This window comes from Oryx dammah, unplaced genomic scaffold, assembly GCF_014754425.2.
Source record: "Oryx dammah isolate SB20612 unplaced genomic scaffold, SCBI_Odam_1.1 HiC_scaffold_10, whole genome shotgun sequence".
Classification (NCBI taxonomy): Eukaryota; Metazoa; Chordata; class Mammalia; order Artiodactyla; family Bovidae; genus Oryx; species Oryx dammah.
In genome coordinates, this window is record NW_024070194.1 from 8,921,806 (window position 1) to 8,933,644 (window position 11,839).

The following is an 11,839-nucleotide window of genomic DNA, read 5'->3' on the forward strand; positions in this document are numbered from 1 at the left end:
ACAATTCTTTGGCCCTCAGCCTTCTTTATGGTTCAACTCTCACATCCATACATGAGTACTGGATATCCATCTATCTATTTATATGAATTATATATATATATATACATAAAGAAATGGATATTTATGTGTATATATATGTATAACTGATTCACTTTGCTGTACAGCAGAAACTAACACAGGATTGTAAATCAACTCTAATATGAATTAATTAAAAAATAAATATCCTAAAGAAACCCCAAACAAACTAAAAAAACCATCCTAACTCTCACACCAAAATATACACTCTGACTTAGAAGTATGGTTTTATTTATTTATTTTTTTAAATAAGACATTTTGGTGGTGGTATGGGGTGAAGTTTGAGACATAGTTAACACTTATTTTGTCAAGATACCAACCTATGAAGCATATGCTATGTGTCCAAATGCAAAAGGCATCAACGAATCATAGTATTGGGGGAAAAATCTACACTGGACAAAAGATACAGTTAGTCTACATATTTTGAAATTGTAATTTGAATCAAGGGTAAATGCTGAAAAATCATGCTCAGTTTCACTTATTTCTTGCTTTCTTTTTGGCTGTGCTGAGTCTTCATTGCTGTGAGGGCTTTTCTCTAGTTGTGGGGAGCAAAGGCTACCCTGTAGTTGCAGTGTGGAAGCTTCTCATTGAAGCGGCTTCTCCTGTTGTGGAGCATGGCTCTAGGGTGCGTGTGTTCAGTAGTTGTGGTTCCTGGGCTCCAGTGCACAGACTCAGTAGTTGCAGCCCACAGGCTTAGTTGCTCTGTAGCATGTGGGATCTTCCTGGACCAGGGATCGAACAGTGTCTCCTGCATTGGCAAGCAGATTCTTCACCACTGAGCCATGTGGGAAGCCCTATGTTCTGTTTTCCCCAGATACAAAGTGTTCAGTTCAGTTCAGTCACTCAGTCATGTCTGACTCTTTGTGACCCCATGGACTGCAGCACGCCAGGCCTCCCTGTCTATCACCATCTCCCGGAGTTCACTCAAACTCATGTCCATTGAGTCAGTGATGCCATCCAGACATCTCATCCTCTGTCGTCCCCTTCTCCTCCTGCCCCCAATCCCTCCCAGCATCAGTCTTTTCCAATGAGTCAACTCTTCGCATGAGGTGGCCAAAGTACTGGAGTTTCAGCTTTAGCATCATTTCTTCCAAAAAAATCCCAGGGTTGATCTCCTTCAGAATGGACTGGTTGGATCTCCTTGCAGTCCAAGGGACTCTCAAGAGTCTTTTCCAACACCATAGTTCAAAAGCATCAATTCTTCGGTGCTCAGCTTTCTTCACAGTCCAACTCTCACATCCATACATGACCACAGGAAAAACCATAGCCTTGACTAGACAGACCTTTGTTGGCAAAGTAATGTCTCTGCTTTTGAATATGCTATCTAGGTTGGTCATAACTTTCCTTCCAAGGAGTAAGTGTCTTTTAATTTCATGGCTGCAGTCACCATCTGCAGTGATTTTAGAGCCCCCCAAAATAAACTCAGCCACTGTTCCCACTGTTTCCCCATCTACTTCCCATGAAGTGATGGGACCAGATGCCATGATCTTCATTTTCTGAATGTTGAGCTTTAAGCCAACTTTTTCACTCTCCTCTTTCACTTTCATCAAGAGGCTTTTTGGTTCCTCTTCACTTTCTGCCATAAGGGTGGTGTCATCTGCATATCTGAGGTTATTGATATTTCTCCCAGCAATGTACCTTCTCCTATTTCCCGAAATAAAATTGTAGAGCTTACTATTTAATCATTCCCTGCAGTTTCAGTTTTCTCTCAGTATAAAGCAACAGCTACATACGTGTAATGAAATGCTCCTGTGTTAATGTAATAACTCCCCTGGCTCATCCAACATGAGTGAAAGAACACAATTTCAAAGACTACAACTTGGGGCAAGTATAGAAGGACTGAAACTTGCTCTTAAAATCATTCATAGGACATCCAGGTCATTTTAACTTCTTAGAAATGTAAAAGTGTTTGCACTGTCATACGGTTATCTGTCTATTATGTACATTATCCAGAATGTACATTATCAGATGCCAATTTGAGGGACTAGACACGAGATTTAAAAAGCGCTCTATTTCTGGACTTCTCCGGTTGGCACAGTGGTTAATAATCCATCCGTCAGTGCAGGGGACATGGGTTCTATCCCTGGCCCAAGAAGATCCCACATGTCCTGGAGCAACTAAGCCCATGAGCCAACAGCAGCTCCTGAGCCTGTGTGCCCCAAGTATGGAAGCTGCGCACCTCGAGGCTGTGGCGTGTGCTCTTCAACAAGAGTTGAACTGGGATGAGCAGCCTGTGCCCTGCAGTGAAGAGTAACCCCTGCTCAACCCCTGGCTCGCTGCAACTGGAGAAAGCCTGAGTCCAATAATCTTTTCAGGGGAAAGGGTGATGAAACATTTTTTTAAAGGAGTCAGTTATATCAGCTAATTTAAGACATTCAGTCTGCTCTCTCTCTCTCTTTTTTTGGGCTACACTGCGTGGACTGTGGGATCTTAGTTTCCCAGCCTGGGATGGAACCCGTGCTCCTTACTATGGAAGTTCAGAGTCTTAACCACTGAACAACCAGGGAAGTCCCTAGTCTGCCCTTAGTCTGCTCTGTCTGTGGGATGTTTGGCCGCATCCCTTCTCTCTCTTCACTGCATTTTAGTAGAAACCACCTCCTGCTAAACTTTGCTAATCCCAAATTTCTCTAAGTTCAGTTGCTCAGTCGTGTCCGACTCTTTGCAACCCCATGAATCACAGCACACCAGGCCTCCCTGTCCGTCACCAACTCCTGGAGTTCACTCAAACTCACGTCCATCAAGTCAGTGGTGCCATCCAGCCATCTCATCCTCGGTCGTCCCCTTCTCCTCCTGCCCCCATCCCTCCCAGCATCAGAGTCTTTTCCAATAAGTCAACTCTTCACATGAGGTGGCCAAAGTACTGGAGTTTCAGCTTTAGCATCATTCCTTCCAAAGAAATCCCAAGGCTGATCTCCTTCAGAATGGGCTGGTTGGATCTCCTTGCAGTCCAAGGGACTCTCAAGAGTCTTCTCCAATACCACAGTTCAAAAGCATCAACCCTTCAGCGCTCAGCCTTCTTCACAGTCCAACTCTCACATCCATACATGACCACAGGAAAAACCATAACCTTGACTAGACACACCTTAGTCGGCAAAGTAATGTCTCTGCTTTTGAATATGCTATCTAGGTTGGTCACAACTTTTCTTCCAAGGAGTAAGTGTCTTTTAATTTCATGGCTGCAGTCACCATCTGCAGTGATTTGGGAGCCCTCCAAAAATAAAGTCTGACACTGTTTCTACTGTTTCCCCATCTATTTCCCATGAAGTGATGGGACCGGATGCCAGGATCTTCATTTTCTGAATGTTGAGCTTTAAGCCAACTTTTTCACTCTCCTCTTTCACTTTCATCAAGAGGCTTTTTAGCTCCTCTTCACTTTCTGCCATAAGGGTGGTGTCATCTGCATATCTGAGGTGATTGATATTTCTCCTGGCAATCTTGATTCCAGCTTGTGTTTCTTCCAGTCTAGTGTTTCTCATGATGTACTCTGCGTATAAGTTAAATAAGCAGGGTGACAATATACTGTCTTGACGTACTCCTTTTCCTATTTGGAACCAGTCTGTTGTTCTATGACCAGTTCTAACTGTTGCTTCCTGACCTGCATACAGATTTCTCAAGAGGCAGGTCAGGTGGTCTGGTATTCCCATCTCTTTCAGAATTTTCCACAGTTTATTGTGATCCACACAGTCAAAGGCTTTGGCATCGTCAATAAAGCAGAAATAGATGTTTTTCTGGAACTCTCTTGCTTTTTCCATGATCCAGCAGATGTTGGCAATTTGGATCTCTGGTTCCTCTGCCTTCTCTAAATCCAGCTTGAACATCAGGAAGTTCACAGTTCATGTACTGCTGCAGCCTGGTTTGGAGAATTTTGAGCATTAATTTACTAGCATGTGAGATGGGTGCAATTGTATGGTAGTTTGAGCATTCTTTGGCATTGCCTTTCTTTGGGATTGGAATGAAAACTGACCTTTTCCAGTCCTGTGGCCATTGCTGAGTTTTCCAAATGTGCTGGCATATTGAGTGCAGCACTTTCACAGCATCATCTTTCAGGATTTGAAATAGCTCAACTGGAATTGCATCACCTCCACTAGCTTTGTTCGTAGTGATGCTTTCCAAGGCCCACTTGACTTCACATTCCAGGATGTCTGGCTCTAGATTAGTGATCACACCATCATGATTATCTTGGTCGTGAAGATCTTTTTTGTACAGTTCTTTGCCAAATGTTCTTTTTGGGGAAAATTGCCCCTGGCTGAGTGGCTTGGCCAGAGACACTGATTTCCAGATCACCTTAATCCACTGAGTCACTGTGATGGTTCAAACCTAAGTGAATATGCCCTGTAAAAGAGTACCTATTTCTATTTCATCTTACTTTTAGGATAAAGGGATTTTGATGTTCCTTTCAAAAACTTTGGTGTTCTCTAGAGCCTCCCCTTCCCATCTTAGCAGGCAGGTATCGACAAACATGAGCAGCAGGCCAAATCTGCAATGTCATTTATGATTGTAAATGAGGCTTTACTGGAACACACCTCCACTCATTCATTTATATATTGTCTATTTTGTGTGTGTGTGTGCTAAAGAGCAGGCTTGAGTAGTTATGGCAGACATCAGATAGCCTGAAAAGTCCAGAATATTTACTGTCTGATCCTTTGCAGAGAAAGTTTGCCAACCCTTGATGTAAATCTTTAGCCTCTATTTAATTATACTTTTATATAAACTGTAATTCTTGGAGACACCATGACAGAACGACAAGGGTGTTCTCCAAGGGATTATAGTCTTCATGCATTCATATTCAATCTTCTCCAGGGGGACAGAAAGTAGAAAGCAAACAGACAGTTGTCTTTCATTCTGTCCCCCAAGTATCATTATTAACTTAATGTAGCCTCTCCCTGCTGCCCCCCTGGAATTGAGGGTCTGTTGATTTGTCACAGTCTCTGCTGGGGGTGGACTGGGAAGAGAATTTCCAGCAACTGTCAACAGTATATTCATAAGTGTCATTGTTTTCTTTGGCCCATTTTATTTTGGCCATTATTGTACCCAAACCCTTGTCTCCCAGCTTTCCAACCTTTATTCCCTCCCCAGGAAAAGCTGGACTAATCTATGAGAGCATCTTCTCCCAAATTCCCCATTCTCCTCACTTTTTCTTTAATACATTCAATAAACTCAGGGAAATCAGTCCTGAATATTCCTTGGAAGGACTGATGCTGAAGCTGAAGCTCCAATACTTTGTCCACCTGATGCAAAGAACTGATTCATTGGAAAAGACCCTGATACCAGGAACGATTGAAGGCAGAAGCAGAAGGGGATGACAGAGAATGAGATGGTTGGATGGCATCATCAGCTCGATGGACGTAAGTCTGAGCAAGCCCTGGGAGTTGGTGAAGCACAGGGAAGCCTAGGGTGCTGTAGCCCATGGGGTCACAAAGAGTCAGACACAACTGAGTGACCAAACTGAACTAAAACTCAGGCTGGGGTGAAACATCCTTTCAAGAGATTCCATCCTGGAATATTACTCAGCTATCAAAAAGAATGAAACAGTGTCATTTGCAGCAACATAAATGAACCTAGAAGTTATCATACTAAGGAAAGTAAGTCAGAAAGAGAAGGACAAATACTGTGTGATATTGTTTATATGTGCAATCTAAAATACAACACAAACAAGCATATCTACAAAACAGAAACAGACAGACGTGGAGAATTGACTTGTGGCTGCCTAGGAGGAGACAGGGTAGGGGATATCTAAATCTATACATATGTATCTATATATACAAGAATCTGAGTCACTTTTCTGTACAGAAGAAATTAACACTATATTGCTATATTAACATTCTTTACTATAATAAATCAACTATACTTCAATAAAATTAAAAAAAAAAGGAAAAGAAAAAAGAAATTCCATCCTGGAAGTTCAGTCCCTTTTGTGTGGTATACGTGCCAGTCTGTTTTCAGTATAGCCTTGTCTCCCTCAAAGCAAGTCCAGGTGCTTAGAATGTATTAGTTGAGGAAGGGGGTGATAATCCATTTCCCTTCTTTCTTTTTAAAAATTGATTTATTTGGCTGCTTTGGTCTTAGTTGTGGCATGCAGTATCTTTGTTTCGGGACATGGACTCTCTAGTTGCTTATGGGCTTAGTTGCTCCACAGCATGTGGGATCTTAGTTCCCTGACCAGGGATTGAACCCCATGCACCCTGAGTTGGAAGGGAGATTCTTAACCACTGGACCACAGGGAAGACCCTAACTCTTTGGTCTTGACTTAATAGACTCTCATTGCAGCTCAGTAGCCTCTGATCCATCTCTCCCAAGTCCTCCCCACCCCCCACTGTGTCTGTCCTTGATTCATGATATAGTCATGAAGCCTTGAAGGCTGCCCCCAAGCAGGTTACTTGCAGTGCAACATCTGATTGAGATTTCTCCTTGAGCTCAAATATGGGATCAGTTTGCCCAGTGAGTGCAAAAGATGGCCAGTAGGGATTGTCCAGATGTGAACACAATGCTACCTTAAGGCCTTCATTAGGGCATGTAGTATTGTATTCTGTGCCCCTTCAGCCTCCACCGCTTCACGCCTGGTAGGGACAATGCTGCCTGCCTCCATGCTTGGCTGAGGTTACTCCTTCCTGACTCGTCCTGGCAGGCACTGAGCCTTGAGAAGAGCACATGAGCGGCCTGAAGCTTAAGCTCCATGAATTTCATGGTAAATTAGCCTTTGCAGCCAAGCTCAAAGTCTATTTGCAAGTCAGATCATGTTGGGGAGAGTGGTCTCAAATTTATTGCTTCTCTGGAATTCCCTGGTGGTCCAGTGATTGGGACTCCATGCTTTCATTGTGGAGGGCTTGGGTTCAGTCCCTGGTCAGGGAACTAGGATCCCATAAGCCCCAGAGTGTGGCCAAAAGAAAAAAATATCTATTGCTACCCAATATCTTTCTAAAAGTGGACTAAGAAAAACAATAGTGTGGAGCCTTATGGGGAAAAAGGAAGGGGTATATCCATTTTTCCCTCTAGATTCTTTTTTTCTTTGACAGTCAATTTTATGATGTCTTGTAGTCTCCCTCATGGTTCTGCCATACTTTATTACCCTTATATCTTCTATGCACTGTTTTCCTTATATCAGCTAAATTTATTTTTAAAAATACAATGTGTTATGAGTCTTGGTAAGCTGCCTTAAACCCTTCTGAAACTAGGTTGAGTAGAAATAAATAAATTATGAATAAGCTGGCTTGAACTCAGTCTTCATAATAAAATTATTTTATTATTTATTTATTTTATATTTTTATTTTTGGCCGTGCTAGGTCTTTGTTGCTGCACACAGGCTTTCTCTAGTTATGGTGCATGGGGTTCTCATTGCTGTGACTTCTGTTGTTGTGGAGCATGGGCTTTATTGTCCCAGGCTATGGGGGATCTTCAAGGACCAGGGATAGAAACTGTGTCCCTTGCATTGGCAGCTGGAAACTTAACCACTGGACCACCAGGGAAGTCCCCTAAATTATTTTTTTTATAGAGTAACATGCTGCTTGGAATGTGGAAAGGATGAAAAGGGGCTTTGGAGACTCAAGGTCACCTCCTTGGTTCATTAGCTTCATGGTTGGGGACCTGGCACATCCTGTTCTGCCCCCGTGGCTGAAAGGTAGTGAAGTGGGGCACGTGGGAACTAAATACAAGTAGAGCTGCCAAGAATTTACTTGAAAGAATAGTCTTATCTCAGAGACGCCATCTCCCACTTTCTCTTAATAGCATCAAGGATGAGGTTCATCTGAACCGTTCTTCGAGATTTACTTGCTTCTCCAGATGACTAGAAAAGATGGTAAGAGCAGTAGTGAGATCCCCAGGAGAGGCTATATTCATGCCTTAGCCTGTACCCTGAAATAAAATTAGAAGTGATTCAGTTTTATATATATATATAACTTCCAATTTCTCAGTTCAGTTCAGTCACTCAGTCGTGTCTGACTCTTTGCAACCCCATGGACTGCAGCACTCCAGGCTTCCCTGTCCATCACCAACTCCCAGAGCTTACACAGACTCATGTCCATCAAGTTCGTGATGCCATTCAACCATCTCATCCTCTGTCATCCCCTTCTCCTCCTGCCTTCAGTCTTTCCCAGCATCAGGGTCTTTTCCAATGAGTCAGTTCTTCACATCAGGTGGTCAAAGTATTGGAGTTTCAGCTTCAGCATCAGTCCTTCCAATTCTAAATTTCATATATATATATAGCGATGTTGGGGCTTCCCTTGGCTCAGCTGGAAGAATCTGCCTGCAATGTGGGAGACCTGGGTTTGATTCTTGGGTTGGGAAGATCCCTTGGAAAAGGGAAAGGCTACCCACTCCCGTATTCTGGCCTGGAGTCTAAGCCACCAGGGAAGCCCATGTTTATGTATATAAAACACACACACACACACACACACACACACACATTCTTTTTGATTATGGTTTATCACAGGATAGAGAATATAGCTCTCTGTGCTCTACAGTAGGATGACTTCCCTGATAGCTCAGTTGGTAAAGAATCTGCCTGCAATGCAGGACACCCCGCTTTGATTCCTGGGTTGGGAAGATTCGATGGAGAAGGGATGGGTTACCCACTCCAGTATTCTGGCCTGGAGAATTCCATGGACTGTATAGACTATGGGGTTGCAAAGAGTCAGACATGACTGAGTGACTTTCACTTAACTACAGTAGGACATTGTTGTATATCCATTCTGTACATAATAGTTTGCACCTGCTAGCCCCAAACTCTCACTCTATCTCTTCCTCACCGTGCTGCTGCTGCTAAGTCACTTCAGTTGTGTCCGACTCTGTGCGACCCCATAGACGGCTGCCCACCAGGCTCCCCCACCCCTGGGATTCTCCAGGCAAGATCACTGGAGTGGGGTGCCATTGCCTTCTCCGCTTCCTCACTCTACATTCTCTTTACTCTTAGTTTTGCTCTTTTGGACTATAATTTCTTTGGTATTCAGTCATTACCATCTCCATGCAGAATACCTTGTTAGCATTCTTTCACGTTATTTAAATGATGGGGATCTGAGAAGTACAGCCTTCTTCCTTGTTCTCCAGCTTTGATCTTTCTAGCTTCCCTCAGTCTTAGCCATTGCTTCCATTACAGTGTTCATAACACTGTTTATACTATCATGCTTTTCTAAAATTTTCTGAGTCACTCAAAAGGAACATTTCTCACTTTTGAAATGCAAAGTATGAGTACATTGAATGCATTATCCTTCTGTAGTATTTAAGTTAATCTCTTTCTTGTAAGCCTTATCAAATATAGGCTTTTTATTATACATCTACTTTGGTACAGTGCCTTTCAGGTGAACAGACTACTCTCTCTGTACTTCCTGTCTCCTTGACTTTGGACTTGGTTTGTTATTTGCTTTGGTCAAGTTTGAAATGTGCTTGTAGAATTGAATTTCTTCCTTTGACTTCTGCTTTTTTTCCTTGAGAAGAATGTTTCTTGAGAAACCACTGGTCCCAGAAGAACGAGAGATGTATAGGTCAAAGTGGACCCTTCCTTCAGCCTGGATTCAAGCTCAGCTAAACCCAGTTTAGGTAGTTGGATTTTTGTGTTTATGCTGATGTGTGAGAGAGAAACTTTTATTGTTGCTTGCCACTGAGATTTTCTTGGTGAGGCATTATGTTGCTCAGCAATGTTGACTAAACCACTCATGCAAAAATTATGATTTAAACATTACATACACACACAGTATAAGATAGTAGGAGATGGGAAAGAACTAAAATAAATAGACCCATATATAATATTAATATATTTATATTTATCCATGATACAGCAAGAAGGAGAAAGTTATGGTCCTCTTTTCTGACCAGAATGTTGTGGCTGATATTTATGATTTTTTCCTCATGCTATTCATCCACATTCCCTTTGCTTTCATCCAGCAATGTATCAGCAAGTTTGTGTGTGCTTTTTTTTTAAAACCTGGTAGAATTCTCATTCCAAATTCTCATATCTGAAGCATACAAGACCTTCATGGCTCTGTCTTTATTAGTTATTGTAATCTTCTATTACATTAAACCTAGAAGTTTCCTATGTTCTAGGTCTAATTCTTACCTTTGTAGTTTAGTAGCAGTAGGCTACCCACTCCAGTATTCTTGCCTGGAGAATTCTATGGACAGAGGACCCTCGTGGGCTATAGCCCATGGAGTTGCAAAGAGTTGGACATGACTGAACGACTTAGCATAGCAGTCCTATTTCTTTTTTATAATAGTGAGTGACCACTACAGTCAATAAGGAAACCCCTCTTGATTTGTTTAGTGAAATGAGGAGCATGAAACGGCCACTTGGCAGTCTTACCCCTTCATCCAAGTACAGCTTTTGTGAGCCTTGGTGGAGGAATTCCATCCTGGGATGTTAAAAAAAAACCCCACAACACCCAAGTTGGTAGATCACAGTGGCTATTGCTGGAGACGTTCTTGGATCCTTAGAAGAAAGATCTGTGTTAAGACACAAAGGAAGGCTCTCACCTTCTGAGATGGGCTGTTCTCTGTCTGTGGAGCATGTTTCTCCCAGAGCCATTCTTACCTTTTAAGATGACCGACATTGTGTTTGTGGAATGTGTGTCTCTCCAAATAAACCCACTCTTTACCTAAAAACAGAAAATAGAAGGAGAACTGGGAATCCTGGATTGATGAGTCTTTGGAAGCCATTCAGTCTATCCTTCCTCAAGGTATGTCCACAAACAATGGGGGGCACTGGTCAAAGGGGCGTTTTTCATTTCCAGACAGCAGCTTTCTCTAATGGGGTGACGTGCTTAGAGGCTAAGTCCTTCTGTAACTGCCCCTGGCAACACACAAGGAGTCCAGAGCTGGCAGTCTTCTTGCTAAAGTTCTTCCTAAATGTCTCAAGCATGGCTACTTCTCTGTTATTTCCTTGGCTCACAAGAAATCTGGGGCTTACAAGTCCTTTCAGACTCAGAAAGGCAGTTTCTTCCATTGCTTCTCACTGTCTAGGTGAAACAGAGCAGGACGCTATGGTCCTTCCACCAGTGTCTTCTGCCTGCCTTTTGTCTGTGGAAAACTTTAGTCAGAGAATAAGTTTAATCAGAGAAATGAGAGCATGTGGAAACAAAGTAAAACAGTCCAGTGAGACCAAATGATGAAAATGCACTCAGGAAGCATAGTCAAGGATCTTTAGTTCCTTCTCAAAGAATATAGATAATATTCTGAGCCATGTCCTGTGAGCTATCTATAAGACAGCTCACTAAAATAGCAGGTGGAAGAAGTCAATTACATGAGGACAGACTGTACCCACGACATCAGCTGCAACAATTCTGAGAATTGGTCTCCAAGAAATTGGAACAAATGGACCCTGGAGCTGAAGATTGCTGCTGCTGCTAAGCTGCTTCAGTCGTGTCCGACTTTCTGCGACCCCATGGACTGTAGTCCCCCTGCAAGCTCCTTTGTCCATGGGATTCTCCAGGCAAGGATACTGAAGTGGTTTGTCATGCTCCTCCAGGGCATCTTCCCTATCCAGGGACTGAACCTATGTCTCCAGCATTGGCAGGCAGATTCTTTACCATTAGCACCATTGGGGAAGCCCTGGAACTGAAGATTAACTGCACCTAAAGCAATCAAGAATGACACTGGTCAGACCCCTGATGACCAGTTTGAAGATGACTGTCAGAGACCACTGTGCTGTTTCTGCATGTATCCCGTGCCTCCCCTGCCCTGTGACCCGCCCTCCTCCCCCGCTCCCCCGTCACTTCTGTCTATAAAATTTCTTGCTCCACTGGTTGCCAGTGGCGGGGGGGGGGGGGGAAGTCAGCTTTAG